Here is a 10122-nt window from a genome sequence, read left to right as displayed (position 1 = left end):
AGGCCTGCCTTGCTTCATTTCCTACACATCAGGACACAAAGCTCTTGTGCTCTAAGAAAAGTGGCCTTAAAGAGTGGGCAGCTTTTTGTCCTTAAGGACAGTTTCAGAGGATCTCATTCACCAACTCTTTAAACAGCTGAGAGATTGCTCTTGAAAAGTTCAGGGTTTTGACTTCACTCCTCATTATTTATCACTGTTGAGAGCTGGGGTTATTCCTCAGTTTTGTCTTCATTCTCTTTTCCAGTAGTAACACCCAATAAGGGAACACCGACAAGGTTGCTCAGTACATGCCCTGGCAGAGCCAGCCAGACAGCCAGCACTACTGTATGGATCAGGTATACCTGAAAAATGCTTTATTTCTAATGGTGGAAAAGAAACAACATCCTCTTCTTTACCTGATGATAGAATGTCCTCATTTACTCTAATCCCTCTCTGACACCAGAGAAGCTCTCCAAATTTTATTTACAAAGATTGTGTTAGCCTTCATTGTGGTTAAAAGTGCAGAATTTAAGGCTGAGATTTTAATTTTGTTGCCATCCTCCTCAGTACAAAGGGGAACTGGAAAACAGCCTGTTTATTTAGCAAGGTAATAATTCAGCTACTGATTGATCAGTTTAAGGATGATAATTTTTCTAGAAATTCCCCAATTCTAATTAAAACTAAATCTAAAATATTAATTGCTCTTCATTTAAATATTTACAATGTAAGTTAATCTTTGGCAGCATTAAATACTATGCAATATTAATTTTTCATTTACATCAATATCTATTATTCTGGGAAGTTTTCACGTGTTCTGCACTGCAGCTTACCACAGCAGTGGTTTGAAATTGCCTCAGAACATGAATTTTAAAGTCTCTTCATACAGTATGGGGTCTTTAGAGTCAATTAAGTTGAGAGGGAGAATTCTGGAACTGCCAGCTAAGACTTTTCAAGGTTGGTAATATTCTTTACTAGTGTCTGTTGGTTGTCCTCAGGTCTTTCCTCCCTCATTCTCTCCCATGAATATACATGTCTATTTTGCTTCATCAGGTAAGGAAAATTTAATGTGCTGTTTGTAAGTTTTGATTTTACTTTCTATTCTGCATTTTCTTCAGGGTTGTGCACACTATTTATACTGAATGCAGATCTCAGCTGTAGTTACAACAGTCATTTAGAAATTATTCTTTTCCATCATGTCAGTAATTATCTACTGAATTTAATTCTGAGTATAGAGAAGACAAAGATCAAAAATAAAACAATCCACACATACAAAAGAAAACATGAAATCTTTTTTAGATGAAACCTGTAATTCTTTTTTTGCATGCCTGTGAATAAAGTAAATTTTCATTCAGCTGACTGATATAGAAAAAAATAAAGTAAATGTAAATATTTGAGCATAACACATTGTATGCCATGCATGACTCTTGCTCAGTCTCTCTCCTCTGTGGGTCTTTGGACATGGGAATCCTTTGTTGTATGTTTTTGTAGGAATGTTTTTCTGAGGAATAGAGATGTAAAAGTCATTTTCTGGAAGATCCACCGTGTCAACTATTTTAACTTCCCGTCAAAACCTTTCTTACCTCTTGTAAAGTTCCATGTCAAGATATAATGAGCCCAGCCTATTTCAATCTCTTTCCACCACATGTTACATGTGAGAAAGAGGTTTTGGTTTTTGATCTCTTTGTTCCAGACATCTGATAATTTATACTGATAGCATTTTGTAGGATGGACGCTAGCATATATTTAAGGCAGGAATCTGTAGGAGTAGCTAGCTTTTTGTTGGTCTAACAGGGGCTGCATGGCTGTGGTTAAAGTTAGGGATGAGGTTAGGACTGAGTCAATAGACACCTCTTGGTTTAGGTGTGTTTGCTTCATACAGGTTACTGTGCCAGAAACCAAACTAGTTTTAGGATCTGTCCATGCAAGATTTCCTGTTCAAGTTTTTTTTTTTTTTTTTGAAGCCCTCAATGCCTCTTGACTCAAGTGTTTCCATGTAATAAACACCATAGGACTTGACGCCATTTTATAAATTGGATAGGAGATTTATCTTGGTGAACCGGAAACTTGAAGTTCATTGCAAGAAGGAGGCATTGTAAGACTGCTGAGGAAGCAGCAGCCGCTAACCATGCGTTTTTCTTCTCTTGTGCAACCCAATAACTTAAACACATTGGAGACTGTCCATGCACTCCTTTCTTTTATAAAACAAAAGTCCAGCATGTTTTATGCAAGTCTATAACTCCATTAGATTTTTATAAAGATTGTAGACTGTTACATTCTCCTTCCATTCTCTTCACTGTACCCAGAAATCACATCATTTCAACATTTCTCCTCAATTGTATCACTGTGATTTTGGTGTGCTTGATGCCAGCCAAGTAGCAATTTCTTGGGAAGACAGGTATTCCAACTGGGTCAAGCATCAGGTATATCTGCTTTATGTGTGAACCTGATGTGCTTGTTTGAATTTGTCTCCTAGTGGACACAAGAAACCTGATTTTCAGGTCAGGTTTCAATTGTCAATTGATTTACATTTGCATGACAGTTTTACAAAAGAGACAGAGGAAAGGGGTGATTCCTTTTAAACGTTCTATTTTTCTTTTTAAGAAAACTGTCAGAGCATGTTTCTTCGTGTCTTTTTTCTGTCTTGGCTAGTATCAATCCTATTCAATGAAGCTGAAGTTCTGGTAAAGCACTGTATTTTGGTTGCGTTATCTTTTTTGAATAAATCAAAAACATATTCCTCTCACCACTGACCAATCATTATTGCTGTGATGTTTGAACAGAAGACAAGAAAAGGATCTTAGAATTGATTGCTTGGAGGTGAGAACTTTGAATGAAATGAACAATTAGGGAATAGCTATCACCAGCTATTTTCCAGTGCATAAATTCCTGTCCCTTCTGCATTCATTTATATTACAACCAGACCAGAATATTGAAAGGAAAATTTGGTTTGGCACATTGCTCACATTACCCTGAATTTCTCAGAAAGGAGTGTTTTGACCATGATTGTGTTTAAGCAAGTTCCTTTTCTTTGCCATTAGGTGTCTCTGTAATCCTTTGTAAAACACCAAATACTGAAGGACTTTTTCAGTGTTTCCTGACTTTAAGTACAAGTCAGTATTCTTTCTAACCCTCTCTCTTATGCTTTTATTTGGGATCTTTAAAGAAAACAACTAAGAAAAATTCTGCAGTGTTCCATCCCAACATAGATAATTAAGGAATTCCTTAATGCTGCTTTGTCAGAATACAAATAAAATTCAAAGCATCAATAAAAAATCTTCCCTCAGTATACTTCCTTCTCAAGTCAAGGAAAACTGAGAGATAAGGTCTTACAAAGATAAGGAATCTATTGTCTATTGAATCTCTGTGTCCTCACAACCTCTGTACCATCATGTAATTATTGACTGATTTTCTAATCAAAATATACCAAATTTTATTTTATCTATATTACAGCTATCTATAACATTAATGTTTTCTTTAATGTAAGCCATCCAGCTAAATTATGCAAGATGCATCTGTACCACCATGCTATTTAGCAAAGGATTTAGGAAAACAGAAAGAGCTGTAAGACAGCATCTCTCAGCAATTCCTGTTACTTTGCAATAAGAGATTAATCAAAGCTGCCCAATCAAAACAGAAATCTTAGAAAATAATCCTGACATAGGTAGAAATGAGAAACAAGAGTTTTTTCATAATAATCTGTATTATCTTGGCACAAGGACACCATCTGCCAGATTGGTCAAAGACACATGATCTGCCTAAGTATTAGATACTGCCAAAGCAAAGACCAGCAGCCCACAGGGCTTTCTGAGGAGTGACAGACAGTGTGACAGCAATTCCAGCTGTGGGCTGGTGTAGACACGATTAAGCTGTCAAAAATACTTCTAGAGTTTAGGTGACTGGCCTAAGAGGAAATCTAGCTTTATTCTGGTTTGCATATTTTTATTTTGGTGTGCCTTTTTTTTGGTAAAGTTAATATAGGTCTGGGGACTGGACTAGAATCTGTGCCTGACTGTATAATATGAACAAAATTGGTACATACATCTTCATTGCAAATCCTTTTTCCTTGAAGGATTCTGGTACCATTAAAACCAGGTTTATTCTTACAAACCACCCAAACTTGCAAGCAGTTGCAAAATCCAATGTATAAGTTATAAAAAAGAATTTATTCCATCCAAGACTCATCAAAAAGAGATAAATGTGAATTCCAAAAAGTGCATTTTATGAAAGCTACTTTTCAGAGCAGAAACACATTTCAGTATCAACTGAGCAAATGCTTTATGTTGTAGAAAAAACAGTTCAGCGTACCATCTGTTGCTTTTAATAGCAAATGAACAACATGAATTGTAGTTAGTACTGTTGATGTAAAATATAAGAGGGATGTTATCAAAACCGCTCACTGACAGATATAAACATGCTTTGAAATATGAATGAGCTCAATAAATTCAATATGCAACTTTTACAAGCCAGCTGTTCTCAAAAGATAAGGCAGTAAAAGATTTTTAATGAACCCTGTGCCAGGCAAATGCAAGCTCATTCCTCTGGCCCACATGATGGTGGGAGAAGCATTTCCTATCTAAAGCACATACAGAGTGACAGTTTCACTTAACCCCTTCCATCTTGGGAGAACTAATTATATCTTGTAGAGAGCAACAAGAGAAATGGTATGAAAATATCATCATTCATATGTGTATTTATCTACGTCTATCTATTTGTCTATCTATTTGTCTATCTATCTGTCTGTCTGTCTATCTATCTATCTATCTATCTATCTATCTATCTACATGTCTATATCTATCTCCTTAGAAGAGATCCTGGGACAAATATTGTTTACAAAGGTGTCCAGAAGAATCCAAATAGCATTTCTTCATCTTTCACTCTCCATATGATGCTACAATGAGGTGAGTGATAGCACAGGTCTTGGCTCTGTAAATGCTTCTGTACTGGGACAGGACAGATGAATAACAGCCCAGCCAATGAATATCCCAGCTGCCTTTGACAAATTCAATACTGAATCACAAAAGAGTGAATCCTCATAACAGCTTCCTCATTTTAGTACTGAACAGTATACACCCTCTATATAATATGCATTTTCAACTCTTTGGATGATCAAGTTTATTATTTAAGAATTTTATTCATACTATTATAATTAAGAGTAGCCATGTTTTGTTTCTGTTCTACAAGATGGCATCTCATTGCTTTTTAAAGCTGCAAAATGTTCTTTCTCATCCTAAATGGTTCAGAAAAACAGACAAAAGTGTTTCTTGACAGAGAACAAGTCTCTGAAATCCTTTAAATATTGTCTATTAGTATTTGGCCTTTTGGTGACGAATTTTTGCTAATTTTTTTAATCATCTAGAACACCAAATAGATTATTTTTATCTTCACTAATCTGAAATAATAGAACATAAAAGAGAACTTAGTTAATGCCATTTATTTTTTAAGAGTTTTCAGATCTCATTGAAAACATACCATTTATAAATCATCACAGGTTTTAATTCAGCATCCCTGTGTATTACTCACCCATGATGAATTACATTCTACTTAAATAGAGCTATACTAATTTCTGACCCAATTACTTTTCTGTACCTATGCTGAATATTGGTCAATAATAGGTGTAAGCCATCTAGTTTGGGTTAATTTGGCAGAAAATTACTATTGAAATTACCAGAAACAAGTGACAAGATAATCTCATAGAATCTGGAATCTGGGTAGTCTGATCTGGCTCCTTTGATTCCATTATAAGATTTGGTTTTTTTTGTTTAAACTTGCTTGAAAGTATGGGTGTAAATTGATCGGTTAGGACAATGGTGGTACTGGTAGACTGATGTGTGGCATGTGAATTTACTCCTCTGGGAATAGGGTGCTAGGAAGTTTGTGAAAGTCTAGTGCATACGAATTTATCTAATTTCATCGAATTTACACATACCCTGCATTTTGACTGCTGAATCTAAACTGCAAACTTGCACATTTGAAGATGTTTATCTCAAAAGAACTGCTCTTGAAACTTCAGGAGTTTTTTTTTTTTTTTCATGTGGCAAATGTGCTTTGTCCTGCTTTGCCTTACTTTCATAGAGCCTTCAGCTTCCAGATTATCGATCAAATTGACATTTCTTTGACAGAATTCCAGGCAGGCCTGTAATGTTCTCGGCAGTTCCACCACTAATAAAATTGTTTCTTTACAGATGGCAAGGACTAACTTTATATCCTCAGTAGGAGGCATAAAGAGACAAGTAATTAAATGGTTTTCAATAACGTAGTTCAGTATTGCATGTTATAGCTTCACATCCGTAGACAGGCCATCATAGAGACAATAGCTTTAAATAATTAACAACAGGGAGATATTTTGATGCTTAAATGTCCCATCTTAAATCCTGTTATCAGTAATGACAGTGACCATACTCTATTAGCTCTTTTCAGGATTTTATTCCTGGAGATGATCACACTGTATCCAAAGGAAAATGAATAACTAAAGGAAACCAACCTGCTCAGAATTCTATTAAAATTATTCTGATTCTGTGTTTGAATTCAGGTATATAGATTCCTTCCAGGAGCTGTTGCTTTATATGACAAAACTTTTGCTCATAGTTTTTCAGATCCAAACCCATTTCTTTACCTGACAACTGTGGAAAATTTTAAATTTCACTATTACACTGATATAATTTACTGAGTGCAGGGGAATGTTCATTTGTTCAATAAGCTTTTAAAAATCATACTGAGAGAGCTTTCCATGAATTCACATTTATCAGATATGCATAAGGTTTTTTATCTTCTCTCCTGGCCACAGTGTTGTACCCAAACATGTATCTCACTAAAGCAGTAGTAATGACCAAGGCAACAGAGAAATTCTGTAACAAACTAGCTTAAATATGTATACACACATTTGCATATTAAATTCTGCTGGGAAGGGATTCCTTACAGCAAATTAAATGATCCTTCAGCTTTTGAAAGAGGCTTTGGATTTACTGAGCAATGCTATAAAGCAAAAAGATTTATTATTTTAATTATGTAAGACAGTAGCAATTGTTTCTGATGCAAAACAAGTCCAGAAGTCAATGGTATTTGAATGAATAAATGGATTAGACTGTGGTCTGATTGTTGGTTAATTTACACACCAGTCTTACCCTTTTATGGTTTCCATAGAGACATAGTTCTTTCTTCATTAAAGAAAGAATGTGATATTGTTCCACTGGTTAAGAGACATTTCCAAAATTTAGAAAGAATTGACCTATAGGTTAAAAAAAAAAATAGATAATGACAAAAGTAAGTTCAGATAGCCTGACATATTAAAATTGAAATTAATAGATTCCACTGATTACATTGTTTAGTTTGATGTAAAATAGAAAAATACTTCTTGTAGCTATTTTGTACATAGCGATTTTGATACTGGTCTCATATTCAGGAGTACTGAGCATTTACATTTCCTTGATCTAATTTAATATCAACTCCAAATAGTGCCAAGGATTGTCTTTTCACTCTTTTTAAGGTTCAAGTCAAACAGCTCTCTACCCAGTAAGTTTCCCAGAATTTGCAGATCGTTACATATTCTGCTGTGGATCACAGGCAAAAAATTACCACAAACTACATTAAGGTTCTATAAATCTGTGCAGCCAGAGTCATGTTGTTTCAGAAACATATGACACCTCAAAAATATTTGCCAAGTATTGGTTCATTTCATAAAAATCTAGAAGAATATTCAGCATATTACTGAAATATTTTTCTGCATGAGAAAAGAAAATATGTATAAAGGTATCAAAAGCAGATGTTTGTAGACTTTTGCAGTGAGGAAGACTTGAACCTTAGCCCTCAGTTTGTCTGTCATTAATAAACGTTAAGCTTAAAGCTGAGATAACAACTATCCTTTTCCATTATTTTTTTTAATTTCTTTTAAGTTTTAAATACAAATTACTTTTTTATTTCTAGGTTTAAGATAATTATTATTAAGCTAAAAATTCTCTGAAGGTTCTGTTAGCATTCAGCGAGTTGCTGTTCTTGACAGGTCAAAACTGTCAAAATTTTTAAAGAAATGGCTCAGAGATTGTGGAATGGACCAGCCATCTGGGAAAGTAGAAAATCAAATAAGCAGGAAATAACAAAAACACAGCCAAGCAACCAAACTCCTACAAAATGAGAAATTTCTGTTCTTGTCCATGCAACTCAGATTAAGTAATTCAGGAACTTAGTTTTGGTAAAGACTTTTCAGAAGTTTGGTTTTTTTTCCCCAGATATGTCTTACAGTTCTCAAAACCTGAAACATTCATGCCGAATTGTCATGTTGTCTTATGACTGATGAATTAATGTAACTTCTAATTGAATAGGTCTGGTATGACCAGTAGTAATAGTCTAGAGGAAACAGATTTTATATGGTTAAAAAGTACTGAGGCAAACGTCCCTTTAAAAATTTACGGAACATCCCATTTAGAAGATTTATTAGAGACCTAATTGTTGGACTTGTCTATATTAGTCATGTTTTTCATTCTCCTTTATGTGGATGGAAGGAAATAGTTTAGGTGCATCACCTTCACTTCTTCACACTTGACCTTGGACAGAATGCAAATGAAATTGCCCCTCAGCAGGACACAAGCTTAATGCATGTAAAGGATTGTTTAATTTTGGTTCTTTCTCAGCAGAACAGCCCCAGTGAATGCTCTTCTTTGCTGTGAGTTCCAAAGAGAAGAGTTGCTCCACTCCTCTGAATGGCTCCAAGCCCTGTACCAAGCCCTGCCAATGCGGCCTGAAGCTGAAATGCTTATGTTGAATTGAAGTTGCTGGACAGAGATATTTTCCTCATGCAGGATCAGGAACTGGTGTCTACAGTAGATTTTGTTTTCTCTATTTACTCATCACTACATATTTACTTACAAGAAAGTCCTCTCCTTTTCCACGCAGGGTCTTTGCAAAAGCACTAGAAACTAGGTGTAGCCTTTAGTCAGGATCAATTACAAGTATTTTCTACTACAGCACTGCTGTAGAAATGTATGTCCCTAAAGGCAACCATCACAGTACTGACAGGAAAATTACTTTTTATTAGAACCAGACAAGTCACACCGACATGTTAAGTAAACCATGATTTCATGTATATTCTGAGGCCTGTTGGCTTCACAGACAGCAGGGGGGATAATGCTTGCATTTATATCCCCCCAGCATTAAAGAGCATATGCTTGCCCAGCTTGTCTGGTAGACACCAGTGGAGTTTTGCCCTTGACAGCTCCTGTTTATACAGATGGTTTTAAAAATGTTACTGGAAGAGAAAACAGCCTGCACTGTAGGAAGCACCTTTCATAGGAGCCAAGACTTAACAAGGAAAACTATTTTCATCATTCTCTCCTGTGGCATCTAGAAAATTTGAGGAGAATTTGAAGGTTGATCTTAAAGCTACATTTAGACTTATTTTTGTGAGTTATATTTAGATGTGTCAAGACTTTTTTTTAACATGATATTTTGAAGATCCTGTTTAAGCAATTTATTAGAGAGCTGGTTATTTGACTTGTCTATATTAGTCAGGTTTTGCGTTCTTCTCCAAGTGGATGGAAGGAAGCAGTTAGGTGAATCACCCTCCACATCTTCACCCTTGCCTTTGGATGGAATGAGTCACACTTTAGAGAAGCCTGTACCTTCTTGAAAGCTGCAAGGGGAACCAAGCAAAACCAGATATAGGTAACTTGGATGTAAGACCAGTATTTCATTCCAGAATCACATCGAAGTTAGGGAAAAAATTCCCATCACTGTCAGCTGCTATAGGGCCTCCATCCTTTGCCCTGTGAACTGACAGCTGTAGGACTGCTGCCACCAATCCTACAACAATAATGTGCCTCTGCAAAGTATGCATTTCTTTTAAAGGTGCGGGTGGTGGAAGTTCTGGTGGCTGGTTTTCCTGATCCAAAATACGATTCATTCTCATACACTCATAAAAACAGTCCTGTCCCAGCTGTCTGCATTCATATTTGGCTAAGTTCAAACCCCTACCCTCAAAACAAGCAGAGCAATACAGAAGAACTGTCACTAACTTTTACCTTTCCACCTTCAGTGAATGAAGGTACCTGGGATGAAATCTGAGCTTTGTGAGACTTTTAGGTTGACTTCAGCAAGACTGTGTCCCAGAAAAGCTCCCCATTCCGTGGGCTAAAAACCTAAACTACAAAAAAA

Source organism: Motacilla alba, chromosome 2, assembly GCF_015832195.1.
Source record: "Motacilla alba alba isolate MOTALB_02 chromosome 2, Motacilla_alba_V1.0_pri, whole genome shotgun sequence".
NCBI classification, from domain to species: Eukaryota; Metazoa; Chordata; class Aves; order Passeriformes; family Motacillidae; genus Motacilla; species Motacilla alba.
This window is presented reverse-complemented; position numbering follows the sequence as displayed.